At 37.8% G+C, this 16,309-nt stretch overlaps 1 pseudogene; it reads left to right on the forward strand.

Moving 5' to 3' along the window:
* Positions 1–609: 609 nt before the first annotated feature.
* LOC124976570 (ATP synthase subunit O, mitochondrial-like) lies at positions 610–3,069 on the forward strand (annotated as a pseudogene).
* Positions 3,070–16,309: the final 13,240 nt, after the last annotated feature.

Genomic DNA, 16,309 nt, shown 5'->3' on the forward strand with positions numbered 1-16,309 from the left:
TTAAGGTAAAAACATAATCAAATTTTTCATACCGTACTGGTGATGTGTAGAGTAAATCACTTTTAACACTAGTATAAAAGTTAAAAGACAGCCAGACGTGGTGCTGCACACTTATAATTCCATAGACTCGAGAAGCCAAGGCAGGAAGATAGCAAGTTTAAGATTACCCTCAGAAATTTAGCAAGATCCTGTCTCAAAAATGAAAAATAAAAAAGGGCTGGGGATGTAGCTCCATGGTAGATCACCCCCGGTTCAATTCCCAGAACCACAAAAAAATAATAAAATAAAAGTTGAAAGACAAAAGTATCAAAAATAACTACAATTTGTTAACAAAACACACAATTTAAAAAGTGTAAATTGTGAAATCTGTTAAGGTAGAGATATTTATGCAAAGTTAAGTTGTTATCAACTTAAACTACTATAACCCTAAGATGTTCCGTGTAAGCATTATGATAACCACAAAGAAAAAACCTGTGATAGATACACAAAAGAGAAAGAGAAATAAATCAAAACATACCACTACAAAAGAAAATTACCAAATCACAAAGAAAGACAGCAAGAGAGGAAGAAATGAACAAAAGAAATCCCAGTCAGAAAACAATTATCAAAATGGTGATGGTAAGCCCTTACTTATCAATAATTACTTTCAATGTAAGTGGATTGAGTTTTCTAATCAAAAGACACAGACTGGCTGAATGGATTTTTAAAACAAAATCATCTATAAACTGACTCATTTTAGCTTTAAAGACACACAGGCTTAAAGGAATGGAAAACGATGTCCTATGAAAATGATAATCAGGCCTGGGGATGTAGCTCATTGGTAGAGTACTTGCCTAGCATGTGTGAGGCCAAGTTCAATCTCAAGCATACACGCATGTGTGTGCACACACACACACACAAAGGGGGGGGGGTGGCTATTCTTACACAAAATAAGCTTTAAAGTAAAAATGTAAAAGGAGACGAAGAAGGTCATTACATAATGATAAAGGGGTCAATTCATCAAAAGGACATAATTATAAATATAATGCACTCAACATTGGAACACCTAAATATGCAAAATAAATATTAACAGAACTAAAGAGAAAAATAGTCAACAACACTTTAGTAGGGGATTTCAAAACTCCACTTTCAATAATGGGCGGATTATCTGAATAGAAAATCTATAGATAAACAGTGGAGTTAAACAACACTACAGACCAAATGAGCCTAATACATACACTCACAAAACATTCCATCCAACAGCCTAAGAGCTTACATTCTTCTTGAGGGCACATAGAACATTTTCCAGAATGGATTATATATTAGTCCACAAAATAAGTCTTAACAAATTTAAGAAGACTGAAATTACATTTCCAGTATCTCTTCCTACCACAATGGTATGAAACTAGAAATCAATAACAGGAGGAAAATTCACAAATGTATGGCAATTAAAAAATACAGTCCTGAACAACCAAAGGTCAAAGAAAATATCAAAAGGGAAATAAGACAAACATCAAGACAAATGCAAATGGAAACACAACATAGCAAAACTTATAGGACAGAGAAAAAGCAGTTCTGAGAGAGAAGTTTATAGTGATAAATGCTTACATAAAGAAAAAAGAAAGATTACAAATAAACAACCTAATTTTACACTTCAAGGAACTATAAAAAGAACAAACAAAGCCCAAAGTCAGCAGAAGGAAGGAAATGATAAAGATCAGAACAGGGAAAAACAGAAATAGAGACCAGAGAGACAATAAAAAAGATCAATAAAATTCAGGGGTTTTTTGGAAATGATAAAACAGTAAACTCATAGCAAGATTAATAAAAAAGAGAAGAAAAATAAAATCAGAAATGAAAAAGGAAAAATTACGACTGATACCACAGAAATATGAAAGATCATAAATAACTACTATGAACAATAATATGCCAACAAATTATTTAAATTTTGCAATATATTATGGACATCTTTTCAAGTTATTTCAGATAGACTTAGCTTGTTTTTTTAAACAACTGTATGGCATTTCATTGCATAGATGTACTATAATTTACTTACCAATTCCTACTAATGGGCATTTGGGAATTTTTCCATTTTTCACTATTAAAAGCAAGGCTGTAACTCATACATTGCGATAGGACTATAAATTAGCACAGTACCATGGATAAATGAATTACTGTTTTTTTTCACAAAATGGAATATGAAACACAGCAATGGAAATGAATGAATTACACACACACACACACACATACACACACATATGAGCAGGATTAATTAAACAAACATAAGCTATAAAGGAAAGATGCAAAAGAATACATAAATCATTTTCCATCAATATAAATTTTAAAAACAGGAAAATAAACTGTGCTATTTTATAGATGCTTACACAAGAGGTAAAAATCTAAAGGAAGAACATCATTATTGAAAACTCAAGCCAGGACCTACAGACACCCAGGAGAAGGCCTCCCCAGCTCCCGCAGTAGGTGCGATGCTTCAGTACATCTGTGGTCAGACCATTTACCAAGCTTGTGAGGCCACCTGTTCAGATATATGGCATTGAAGGTTGCTATGCCACTGCTCTTTATTCTGCTGCATCTAAACAAAATAAAGTGGAACAAGTAGAAAAGGAGTTGTTGAGAGTAGCACAACTCCTGAAGGAACCCAAAGTGGCTGCTTCTATTCTGAGTCCCTATATTAAGCGTTCCATCAAAATGAAAAACCTAAATGATATGAGAGCAAAAGAGAGGTTTTCCCCCACCATGTCTAACCTAACCAACTTGCTTGCTGAAAATGGTCACCTAGACAATACCCATGGCATCGTTTCTGCCATTTCTACCATTATGAGTGTGCACCATGGAGAAGTAAACCTTGCACAGTAACCACTGTGTCTCCTTTACCTGAAGCTACTCTCTCTGAGTTAAAGACAGTCCTGAAGAGCTTCCTAAGTCAAGGCCAAGTATTGAAATTGGAGGTTAAGACTGATCCAGCAATCATAGGTGGGAACGATGATCCGTATTGGAGAGAAATATGTTGACTTGTCTGCAAAACACAAGATTCAGAAGCTAAGCCAAGCTACGCGGGAGAGTATCTAAAAGTATTGATTTTCTATCATCAGTGATAATTCCTAAACATAGAGCAACAATAAAATGCTTCCTGAAGAGACTTAAAAAAAAAAAAAAAAAAAAACAAGCCAGGTACTTAGTGCATGTCTATAATTCAGTGACTCAGGAAGTTAAGACAGGAAGATCCTCTTGACCCCACAAGTTCAAGACCAGCATGGGCAATACTCCATGTCTCATTAAAAAAAAGAAAAGAAAAAATTCAAGATAGTGATACCTGCAGAGTAGTGCTGCCCCATATAAACATAATGTGAGTCACAAAAGCTAGCTGTATGTGTAATTTTAAATTTATAGTAGTCATATTAAATGATACAAAAACAAACAGGTGAAATTAATAATATATTTTATTTAACCCAATATATCCAAAAATTTCAATGTGTAAGCAATATAAAAATGTATTGCGGAGATGTTTTACATTTTTTCACATTAAGCCTTCAAAATTCAGTGTGAATTTTACACTTTCAGCACATCTTAATTCAGACTAACCACACTTCAAGTGCTCAGTAGCCACACGTGGCTAGTGGCTACCACACTGAACAAACCATTTCTAACAGATATGAAATTGAGAAAAGAGCTTACCTCTAGAAGAGGATCAGAGGAGAGGGATGGGAGGGTAAGAGGGGGATGATAGGGGGTAGAAATGATAAAATATGTTCAAATATGCCACAATGAAGCCCATTATTCTGTATAATTAACATGCATTAATTTAAAAGAAGAAGTTACCTCTAGAGGAGAGAAATAGAATTATAATTGGGAAAGAAAACATGCAGACTTCTGGGAAACTGGCATTTTTATCTCTTTTGTCATGATTTGCTTCCTAGTTATTCATTAAACCATACATTTAAACTTTATGAACTTAATTAAACATGTTTTGTTTCACAAAAGAAAAGATTAAAATTTACTAACTGTATATTCTCATACATTTATCATTATAAACTTGAGTACAGTTTAACTACTAGGTCAAACATTAAAATGATATAAACATTAAAATATTTAATAGGGCCTTATTACCCTCCAAATGCTTCTACTAATTCTCACTTTTACCAATGATCAAGAATTCTTATTTTTTTACATTTGTACTGACACTGGAATTTTTATCAGTTTTAGATATCTTTGATAATTCTGCATAAGAAAATATTTAGAGGGTTAGGGTCGTTCACTATTACAAGAAATTATAAAATATTCCATCTATCACAAATTCTCTTTAGCTGTAGAGGCATTAATGATCAGGTGAATGATTGTTCCTTCCCATGCCTGTAAAATAGATGGGGTGTCTGCATCCTTGGGCTGCCATTGCCCCAACCACAACTTCGTCCCAAACTAGATAGTGTGTGCATATCCTTTCCTTGAACAATGCAAACGGCAACCCTCATCCTGACTGAACAGTTTAGCATGTGATCCTATGCCTCAGGGCTCTTCTCACTGTTAGACTTTGACTTGAGTAGTGACGGAATGCAAAGATCCCAAAGCCAAAGAGGACACTGATTCCCCAGAACGCAAATCTTTCTATGTTGTCACGAGTCCAATCTTTCTCCCCTAATGTGTCATACTTCAGTTTCCTTTTATCAGAAAATTATACATGTTTAAAATTTATGTTTGGAGCTACCCTAATTAAACTGCCTTCAGAGATGGAATATCAGTCACACAAGAAAAATTAATTGTATTACTCTACCATCACAAAATGTTCCTTATTTCCCAGATTCTTTCCCTCCCCTTCTCTCCTCTCCTCTCTTCCCTTCTCCCTTCTTCTGCTCCTTCTCTCCTTCTCTCCTTCCTTCCTTCCTTCCTTCCCTCTTTTATTTCCTAGTGTTTCTTTGCTTAGTTCTGACTTCTTTCTCTTTAGCTTGAACCCATAGCTTGAGTATCCATAATCTCCACACCCAAGATACCCCAGGACCATTAGAAGGTAGACAACAGAGGAGTAAGGGACCCCAGAGACACATTGGGACCTTAACTGTAGAAAGATTTACCCAGAGCATTAGCAAGTAGATCTATGGAAGTACAACAGCCATGGCTGTGTGGCCCCTCTGTGGCCATGGGCCTCAACAAGGACAATAAGGTAACCAAGAGCATAAGCAAGCCAAGGCACAGCTGTAACCATGGGCACTTTACCAAGCACACCACATTCATTCAGGACATGATCCAAGAGGTGTGTGGCTTTGTCCTGTGTGAGTAGTAAACTATGGAGCTGCTCAAGTTCTCCAAAATTAAACAGGTCTACAAGTTCATCAAGAAAAGTGGGAGCTGGGCACAGTGGCGCATACCTGTAATCCCAGTGACTTGGCAGAAGGCAGGCTGAATCAAGAGGATTGCAAGTTCAAGCCCTGCCTCAGTAACTTAGCAAGAACTGTCTCAAAATAAAAAAATAAAAAGGACTGGGGATGTAGCTCAGAGGCAAAATACCCCTGGGTCCAATCCCCTGTACCACAAAAGAGAAGAGTGAGACACACATCCATGCAAAGAAGAGAGAGGAACTAAGTAATGTCCTGACTGCCAAGGAGGACTAAGAGGCCCTCTCTCCTCTGTATATAATAAAACCTTTACAGAAAAAAGAGGGGGGAGGGAAGTGGAAGGGAAAACACTGGTACTGTAGAACTACATATTCCTCAGTGTAATTAACCAGTGTGGAATTCCCAGGCCTCATAGTAGATCAGAACATCAAGGATGATCATCCTTGTCTGGAAACACTATTTCCAGCCTAATAGCCCTAAGCATAAATGTGTAATCTCACCCACTCAACTGTCTCCTATTAGTATGTGAACTTGGAAAGTCTATGAGCACCCTTTACCTGTAAAACATGACACCTACCAACTGAGGCTATTTTCTGTGTGTAAAGCACTTGCATATAATAGTTCTCAACAACACAGTTATTACAATTTTAATATTATAATTTTTTATTTGTTCTTTTCAGATATACATACAATAGAGTGTATTTTGACATATTATACATACACAAAGTATAACTTATTCTAATTAGGATCCAATTTTTGTGGTTGTACATGATGTGGAGTTACACTGGTCATGTATTCATATATGAACATAGGAAAGTTATGTCTGATTCATTCTACTGTCTTTCTTATATCCATTCCCCCTCCCTTCCCTTCAGTCCCCTTTGTCTAATCCAATGAACTTCTGTTCTTATTATATGTTAACATCCAAGTATCAGAACATTCACCCTTCATTGTTTTGTTTTTTTTAACTAAGCATTCTGTGATTATCAGTGAAACTAAATAAATATTTAGCTTTCAATATGTTTACTGGATATTTTTTATCTCTTCTTTTGTGACTTATCTGTAACCCATTTGATAGCATAACCAATCTTGACCTGAAGTCAGCTGTCAGCAAAACATTTCCTGAACTGATGTGAAGCTATTTTTAATTTTATTTATCCCCATTTAGAATGAACATTCATACATTTGAATGAATGTACAAACTAAAAATGTATTTGATTTAACTGCATGCTGCCCTGAGACTCAATGGGAATGTTAACTGTGTATAATTTGCCTTTTTAAAGTCCCACAAGAAATCTGAATTCTGAAGTATTTATTGTCCCAAGGGTTTTGGGGAAGGATTTATAGAACTCTATTTCTTATTGATTTCTAAAACTTTTTGTAGGTTAGAAAAGCGAACACTTTCTCAGAATATCTTGCCGGTTTTTCTCCATTTTGTCATTTTCTAACCTTACAGTATTAACTGTTTTTAAATTATTAATTAATTCATGTTCATTGCAAAAAAAAATCATAAATAGATTATAACAGTGGTTTTTAGTCCTTTTCAAGTTAATGATGCCTTTGATAATCTGTCTGACGGTATAGAAAATCTCCCATAATATTTACTTACAGTTTTACATGTAATTTCAGGATCTTTATAGGTTCAAACACCAGATTAAGAATCTCTACTTTGAATGAAATTGAACCCCTATCTCTCTCCCTGCACAAAACTCAACTCAAAGTGGATTAAGGTGGGGCTGGGGTTGTAGCTTAGTTGTGAGCAAGCGTGCCTTGCACGTATGAGGCACTGGGTTTAATTCTCAGCACCACATACAAATAAGTAAAGAAAATAAAGGTATTGTGTCCATCTACAACTAAAAGAAAAATTTTTTAAAAGTGGATTAAAGACCTAGGCATTAGACCAGAGACCCTACTAGAAGAAAATGTAGGCCCAACCCTCCATCATATCGGCTAAGGAATCAACTTCCTCAACAAGAAATACCTACCAACTGAGGCTACTCTCTGTTAAGCACTTGCATATAATACTTCTCAACAACACATAGTTATTACAATTTTAATATTATAATTTTTATTTGTTCTTTTCAGATATACATGACAGTAGAGTGTGTATCTGAAAGACTCCTAAAGCACAAGAAGTAAAATCAAGAATCAATAAATGAGATGGCAAATTAACAAGCTTCTTCACAGCAAAGGACTCAAGAACTCGCAGAGAGAACCTACAGAATGGAAGAAAATCTTTGCCACCTGCTCCTCAGATAGAGCATTAATCTCCAGGATATATAAAGAACCCAAAAAACTTAACACCAAAGAACAAATAATCCAATCAATAAATGGGCAAAGGAACTGGGCAGGCACTTCACAGAAGGAGAAATATGAATGGTCAACAAATAGATGAAAAAATGTTCAACATCTCTAGCAATTAGAGAAATGCAAATTAAAACCACACTGAGATGTCCATCTCACTCCAGTCAGAATGGCAATTATCAAGAATACAACTAACAATAAATGTTGGCAAGGATGTGGGGAAAAAAGTTCACTCATACATTTCTGGTGGGACTGCAAATTGATGCAACCACTCTGGAAAGTGGTGTGGAGATTCCTGTTATCCCAAAGGACTTAAAATCAGCATACTACAGTGACACAGCCACATCAATGTTTATTGCTGCTCAATCACAGTAGCTAAGCTATGGAACCAACCTAGGTGCCCTTCAACAGATGAATAGATAAAGAAAATGTGGTATATATAAACAATGAAATACTACTCAGTCATAGAGAAGAATGAAATTATGGCATTTGCCAGTTAATGAATGGAACTGGAGAATATCATGCTAAATGAAATAAGCTGATTCCAAAAAAACAAAGGCCAAATGTTCTCTCTGATATATGGATGCTGACACACAATGAGGGGGTTAGGAAGGAAGAATAGAAGTTCAATGGATTAGACAAAAGGGAATGAAGGGAATGGAGGGGGGAAGGAAATAGGAAAGACAGTAGAATGAATCAGACATAACAACTAGTGTAATGCTACATCATGTTTAATCACAAGAATGGGATCCTAATTAGAATAAGTTATACTTCATGTGTGTATATGTCAAAATACACTCTACTGTCAGGTATATCTAAAAAGAACAAATTAAAAAATAAAATAATGACCTCCACTTTAAATTTCTTCCTAGGAAACTTCACCCCTTCCTTTGACTTTAGTTATCATCTACCTATGACTCCAAACATATGTGTATGCATTTAAAAAATATACATTTTTAAATAATGTATACTTATATATAAAGATAAACAGATACTATAGATATAGATATGTAGATAAATATTTTAAGCCCAGATCCATTTTCCAATTATCATATCTCTATATTCTGGCTACATCGCTGGAACATTTCAATAACATCAAACCCAACATATCAAAAACTGAAATTGTTTTCTCTTATGTAAAACCTGCTCATCTATTTATATTAATTCTTATTGAATGGAATCACTAGCCACTCAACTGGGTCAGCCAAGGATCCGGTCAGCAACCAAGACTTTAATCTCTCATATCCTTGCTCTTAATTTTATCCACTTCTCATTTCCATTGCACCAAACTTAGTTTAAGTGACTGTGATGGTTAATTTTATGTCAACAAGACTTGGGCCACAGGGTGTCCAGATATTGGGTCAAATACTATTCTAGGTGCTTCTGGGTGAGACTAATATTTAAACTGGTAGACTGAGTAAAGCAGACGGCCCTTTCTAATGTGGTTGGGCCTCACCTGAAATCAAGTGAAGTGAACAAAAGAATGACCCTCCCCAAATAAGAGAGAATTCCCCTACTGGCAGCCTTTAAACTTGAATGGAACATCAGCCCTTCCTGTGTGATGACCTTCAAACTGATACATTGACTTTTCCTGAATCTATAGATTTCTAGCCTTCAGACTTGAAATGGGACATTGGCTCTGCAGATTTTAGACTTGCCATCCTCTAGAGTCATATGAGTTAATTTCACATAGTAAATCTCTTTATATATAAACGTGTGTGTATATACATGTACATGTATATTTGTATGCACATGTATGTACACATATCTCCTTTTGGCTGTTTCTCTGAAGAAACTTGACTAATATACCTATCATGCATTGCCTAAATTATTCTAATCACCTCCTAAACATTTTTCCTACCAGAACTTTTATTCCCTCCAATCCATCTTTCACACTATAACCAGGGAAGTCTTTCTAAAATGCAAATTTGAAGCAGGTTTGGTGGCATACACCTGGATTCCCAACTACTGCAGAGGTTGAGACAGGAAGATTGCAAGTTCAAGAACATACTGAATAATTTAGCAAGGCCCTGTCTCAAAATACACTTTTTTCAAAAGGCTGGAGATATAGCTCAGTGGTACAGCACACCTGAGTTCAATTCCCAGTACTGAAAAAATAAAATAAAACACAAATCCAGTATCACTTCCTCACTTAAAACTCTTCAATGAGTCCCTATTGCTCTTAGGATAAAGTCTATACTCCTTAATGTGGCTTACAAAGTCCTTTATAATCTATAACCTACTTATTACATGATCTTCCCTATAATTGATCCTTTTTCCTTAGTACCTGGATTAGTGATTGTCACCATTTACCAACTTGTTCAAGCCTACAAACCTGGACTCTACCCTTCTCACTCTTTATCTAATTAGTCATCATATCCTGTTTCTACCCTCAGTACCACCACGTGGCCCAAGACATGAATGATCTTTTCTCACCTGGACTGCTACACTAGCCTTCCCACACTGAGGAAGAAGCAAAACATGATCCTCATAAATAGCTTTGATCAACATGTTCAATTTTGTACTGTATAATGTATAAGAACATCTGATACACTCTTGAAATACCCACTGAATTTTTAAGAATTGTGGAAACTGTAGAATTTCCAACCAAACTAGAGGAAAACACAAGATCAAGGCATTTTTATAAACCCAAAGATTGAAAAGAACCAAAGTGAGAAGACAGAAAAATCATAATGTTTTAATTAAACTATGGTGCTATTTTATTCAAGATAAATTCAATGAAGAACTGTGATGGGCCTGAGATTTTATCCTGTTCACAAGATGACTAATCAGCCTACTAACTATTCTATGGATGCTGTCAGAAGATGTAAGACTCGAGGGTCAGAGATGAAAGTTGTTATTGCCTTCAGCAACAGCAGGAACTGGAATAGAATAGTAACAATTTCTTGTTCTGGTCCCTCAAGCTCTGACTCCCACAGAGTTGCACAAAGGACCTAGATGACATCTACACATACAGTTACATTGTAAGAAATAGCCCCCAAACTTAGAAAACGCTACTATCAAGGAACAGTAAGCATGCCTATACTTTGTTCCAGAAGTAGACATTACATCTTCCAAGATTCTAAACAAACCTGCTCCTTGCCCTGGAAGGAAACACTATTTCTTTCTGCCAATGATGTTCCCTATACAAATATCCTTAAAGAGGCAGTCTGGAACAAAGACAATTAGTGCCCACTGCACACAAGAAATATGTGGAATATGAGAGGCCCACGGAGAACTATCTCCCAACACCACGAATAATCTCCCAACAATATCCACAAGATTGTGTGATTTCTACTACTGTGTAGTTTCTACAGTCTTTGCTTTTGGAAAATTTTCCCATGATTATATTACTCCCATCAGCCACTGTAATTAATCTGACCAACAGAGGGTTGCACCAAATCAGTAAGTCTCACACAACATTTAATTAAGGTTATCACCAATAAAACTCTATAAAGCAAGATGAGGCCATATTGCAGAGTACAGGACCCAGTCAATTTAATAATCCCACACACCACTGGGGTCTATTTAGAAGGCCAAGTAGCTTTCTCTTTAAAGTTCTATATTGACCTTTTCATTTGACTTGAGTCATTAATCCAGGCACAGCGAGATATATCAGAGATTGCACAGATGTCACCTGAGGAGGAAGCCTAAGGCAGTTCTTTCATCCATAACAACCCTGGTTAGTAAGCTGAAATTGACCTTAATCTTTCCAGAGCCAAGGTAGTGTCACTTATAACTTCAGCTAAATTTTACTACCTTTCCTAACTGGAGAACTTCTATTTCAAGAATAACTGCCCAGAAAGCATACATAAATAATGAATCCATTATCATTCTGGGGAGATCCCTCCAGCAATGAAGAAATTTCAAAGCCTCACTTGGAAAAAAAAAAAAAATCTGTTGTCATCTGAAAGTCACATGATCTTTTCCTTAAAGATTTGAAAGTCTGTCATGTTTGCTCATAAGGGTGTTATCAGAAGAGACAGGTTAACTCTTGGCTTCTACACAGGAAATAAAGTCCTGAGGGCACAGATTGCATCCTGAAAAGAAAACATTGTTTATAATGCTCAGCCTCCCCAAGTAGTACATATTCACTCAAAGAGCAGAGGTGACAGTTCCTTGCCTGGACTCCAGGCAAGCTGGTGAGTCTTAGGACTCCTAGTTCAGTTTGAAAACTTCCGAGTCTAGTCCCTGCTTTTGAAGGGATTGCCTAAGGGTTGTCTATTCAAACTACTCTATTTGTCTTTGCCATCAGATTGGTGGTACTCACTCAACCCATAGAATGATTAAGCAATAGCTATGGGAATGGAGATGTGTAAGACATCTGGCAGTATTAACCAGTGTTTTACATGGAAAATACAGAAGCTGAGTTATCTACTGCTTTTTCTGGTAGAATTTTTGCTAAGGTGAAGGGAAATGACAATCAAAATCAAGGATGGAACAATCTGGAAAGAAAGGCAGATTCAGCAGTTTTACCATTTGAGGTGTTTGCAACATTTTAGGAGTCATACCCAGGCATCTTCCTTCCTGAAGAATCCAAGTATGACACTGAAAGACAAAAGATTGTTAGAGATCCTTCCTCCCAACTCCAGGCATCTCGGGTGTTCCCGCCATGAAGCCAGTTTGCCTCATTTCAGAAACTATAAATCACCTTTTCCTAATCATCTCTGCTTACCCCAGACTTTCATCCCAGAGTCAGGTGCAAAATGGATAAGCCATTTTTATAAAACTTAGAGAATCATTATGCTACCCACTTTGGCCTGTGTAGGGGATGCATCCTAATGGCAGCTGCACCCTCGTGACAACCTCTTCCTCATACATGGCACTGCCTGATCCACCAATAGTTTACCCAGACTTCTTTGTACTGCCACTCTCCCCCGGAAACTGAAAAATGTGTTCTTACCCAGCAACTCCCTGATTGGCCTGCTCATCTCCACCCCCTACTGTCTGGGATTGGTTAGCAGCAGTTCCGTGAATGTGATCAGCCTGTGCCTGCCTTTTAGTCCTATGGGACTCTCTCCCTCGTGAATTCCCCATGACTTGCTGATCTTTAAGCTGATTGGTTCCCACCTAGCCCCCACCCTGCCATAAAAGCTGTGTAACTCCCTCAGTAAACGAGTTCCTGCTCTGCTTCGTGAGCTGACAGACCTCTCGGCTCTGGTGGTTTCCATTGCCGCCGACACTCATCATCCTGCTCGGCCCTGTATTCTCCTCAGGCGGGCCCTGAGGAGATACATCGGACCTTGTTGCTCGACAGGGAGCAACAACTGGTGCCCCATGTGAGGATCACAAAGTCGCCGACAGGTCAATCGGACAGTGGGTGAGTGTACTCCCATAAAATATGGGACAGTCCAGTTCCAAGTCTGACCCCTCCCTTGACTCCCTTAGGATCCTCCTTAGAAGTAGAGGATTAGAACTCTCAGATAGCCAGGCATTTCAGACCTGGAAGGCTCTCATTAAGGCAGCCCCTTGGCTGCCTGAAGCAAACTTGTTTGACTGGGAAACATGGGACAGAATTGAACAACTTCTTCGTAAGGCACAAGTTAATAAGGAGATATCCCCCCTCTCGGGGCTTTCCCCACTATTGCAGCCCTTAAAAGCTGTTTCCCACTGCATCCTATCCGCAACCCAGATAAAGATAGGGGCCTCCCCAAAGGCGCTGGCTCTCCAAAGGACAGTTCTGAGGTCCTCCCACGCAAGGGTCAAGAGAAACTATCACAAGAGACAGAAACAGGCCCCCCTCTTGATCCCTTTGACGCAGCTCCATGGCCACCTAGGGAGGGAACACCCGTGTCCTTGAAGCAGTCCTTCCCCGAGTCCACTCCCTCTTCTAACCCTTTCCAGGCTTCTTCAGCCCCTCCTCCACCCTATCTGGATACAAAACTTATCTTGAGCACAGGGTCACTCCCTGCCCCTGCCTGGCCTTGCTGAAGTCTTCATTGGAATGAAAAACTGCAACAGTCTCAGTGGGGGAGCAACCTGAGACTTAAACTCCTGGGCTACTACACAGAACTAACTCATTTTCCAGGATTCTTGTTTTGCTTTGTTTTTCTTTAATGCTGTATTTTTGAGCTCATAACTTTTTTTTGATCAGTTCTATTTTTATCCAACTCTACAGTTATTTTTGAACATCTGTTGCATTGCAATGGAGAGTCACCTATAAAGTTACAAGGCCTTTGATTTTGTGTTATTTGTATGTCGTGCTGTCTGATGTCATGTTTTGTCTGTATCAAAACTGAGCGCTCCTAAAATTAAAATTTAAAAATGGATCCAAATATTTTTAATTCACGTGATTTTAAAAGGTTCAATTTAAATTGGGTAAACTAATAAAAGTGAAATGTCTTTAGAAATAACTTGCAAGTCTCTAGGTGGTCAAACTAATGAAATGTTGATGTTAATGAAATGTCTAATATCAATTATTTTAGGACTTTTCTTCAACAAGAAAAAGATGACAAATACTGTTCAGGACACTTGTCTAATATCTTGACTAAAAACAAGGTTACTAAGAGTTACAATTGTACCTAACAGGTACAATTCTATATACAAAGGGTTCTAAAGGTTTCAACTGTGTTTCAGTTACAGTACTATAAACAACAAATTATTTTATCTTGTTAAAATGGTGTAATTTATCTAAATTCAGAAATTTCATAAGAGTTGTTTCAGAATGTGAACAAAAAGGGGTCAACACATAGGAAAGAGAAAATAAAAGGCTCTAAAAATGGAACTATATTTAGTGAAGAAGAAAATCTTTCTGGATAAGAAAGTGTTATATAATGAAATACATGAAGGTCTAAGTAAGTGCTAAGAAAGTCTGTAAGTAAAGGGCAAATGTCAACAAGTTTGCATGTAACTAAGTTGGTTACAAGTATGTAAGACAATCAGTTAAAGCTGTTTAAGGTTTTTCTTAAAGTCAAATACTACTATACTGATATAAACTGAAGTTTAATTTATATGTTAAATTGACAAGGATTTCTTACAGACTTTAATTTACTCTTAACATTATATCTGTTAAGTTTCATTCTTTAGGACAATTAGTCTTGAAAATTGAGGTTTAAAAACTAAATTTGGTAATATAAAAGTGTCAAGGTAATTGTAAAATGGTCACTCTTTGTATATTAAATGTGTTCATATTTTCCAGGTATACAAGTTTTAAAGCAGGGAATTTATCAAGCTGCTATTCTCCAAACTAAACTTGTCTGTAATGGTATGAAAAGACCTTGGTGGACTCTTTGCCTCACCATCACCAGATTGCTCATCATCTCCCTGTTGGTGTTCATTAGTGCCATCATCATCCAAGCTTTCTTGGAGCACCTGGAGCTATACCATAAGTATCAAAACCATACTAACCCCTAAATCCCTCTGCTTACCATGGGACCTTTAGTAGACCTTTGCTTCCTAACTGTAAGTACTATACTAGTTCAAGGAAACCCCCACCTCCCATGGAACCAAACCTGGATGGTCATCAACGCGGAAACCGGTGAAATAGCCAATGTCACCTCCTCAAATTTAGCCCCTCTGGGAACTTGGTTCCCTGACCTCCTTGTGGACTTGTGTGACCTTGTGGGGAATACATGGGACCCTTCAGATCAGGAACCCTTCCCAGGGTATGGGTGTTTAACTCCTGGGGGTCGCAGTAATACCAGAAGCCTAGGGTTCTATGTCTGCCCCGCTCACTCGAGAGACAGAAAGCAAACTGCCAAGTGTGGAGGTCCTGAAAGTGCATACTGTAAAGCATGGGGTTGTGAATCTACGGGGTGGATCCCGTGGACCCCTCCCATCACTGGAGACCTAATCTCGGTGGAAAGGGGTGGAAACATACAAGAAGTGGGACGAGGTTACTGCCAACAGAACGGTAAAAGGGTGAACTGTGGGCCATGTTATAACAAAGACCAATTAGGATATTCTGCCTTCCCATTAGCTACCCCAGGGGGACGCTGCAACCCTTTAGTCATAAAGTTCACCCCCGTGGGAAAAAAGGCAAACTGGGAGGCTGGAAAAACCTGGGGACTAAGGCTTTACCGCAGTGGGTATAATCCTGGACTAATCTTCACAATTAAGTTAGTCCAGAAACCCCTGAGCAAAACAGCATTGGGCCCCAACCAGGTACTTAACCCGAGCAGACAATCTGTTCAGCAAGCTAGTAACCTAAATGAGCATGATTCCTCTTTATGAACAACATGTTAACAAGGTAGCTACTAAAGCGGGAGCCAAAATTGCTGGACTAGGCACCTCTCTTACCTTATATAATAAACCTTCACAACAATTAATAAATGATATGCAATAAGTAGCTGGTGCAATCTTAGACCTCCAGGCACAATTAGATTCCCTTGCAGCAGTAGTCCTACAACTTGGGAGAGGGTTTAACTTACTAACTGCCAGGGAAGGAGGGCTTTACTTGTTTCTTCAGGAGGAATGCTGCTGTTATGCCAATTGGTCCAGAATTGTCCATGACAAGATCAAGCAACTGCAAGAAAATCTGAAAAAATGGTGTACCGAGCTTCAATCTAGCTTCTTCTGGACGAGCTTACATGGCTGGCTCCCTTACTTACTTCCCTTGCTTGGTCACCTTTTCCTTCTCCTTATAGCACCTACCTTTGCCCCCTACATTTTCAATAAGGTCATACAGTTCATACAGAAACGTTTGAAGGCAGTACAATTAATAAATGTCCAAGTACAAT

Source organism: Sciurus carolinensis, chromosome 2, assembly GCF_902686445.1.
Source record: "Sciurus carolinensis chromosome 2, mSciCar1.2, whole genome shotgun sequence".
NCBI lineage: Eukaryota > Metazoa > Chordata > Mammalia > Rodentia > Sciuridae > Sciurus > Sciurus carolinensis.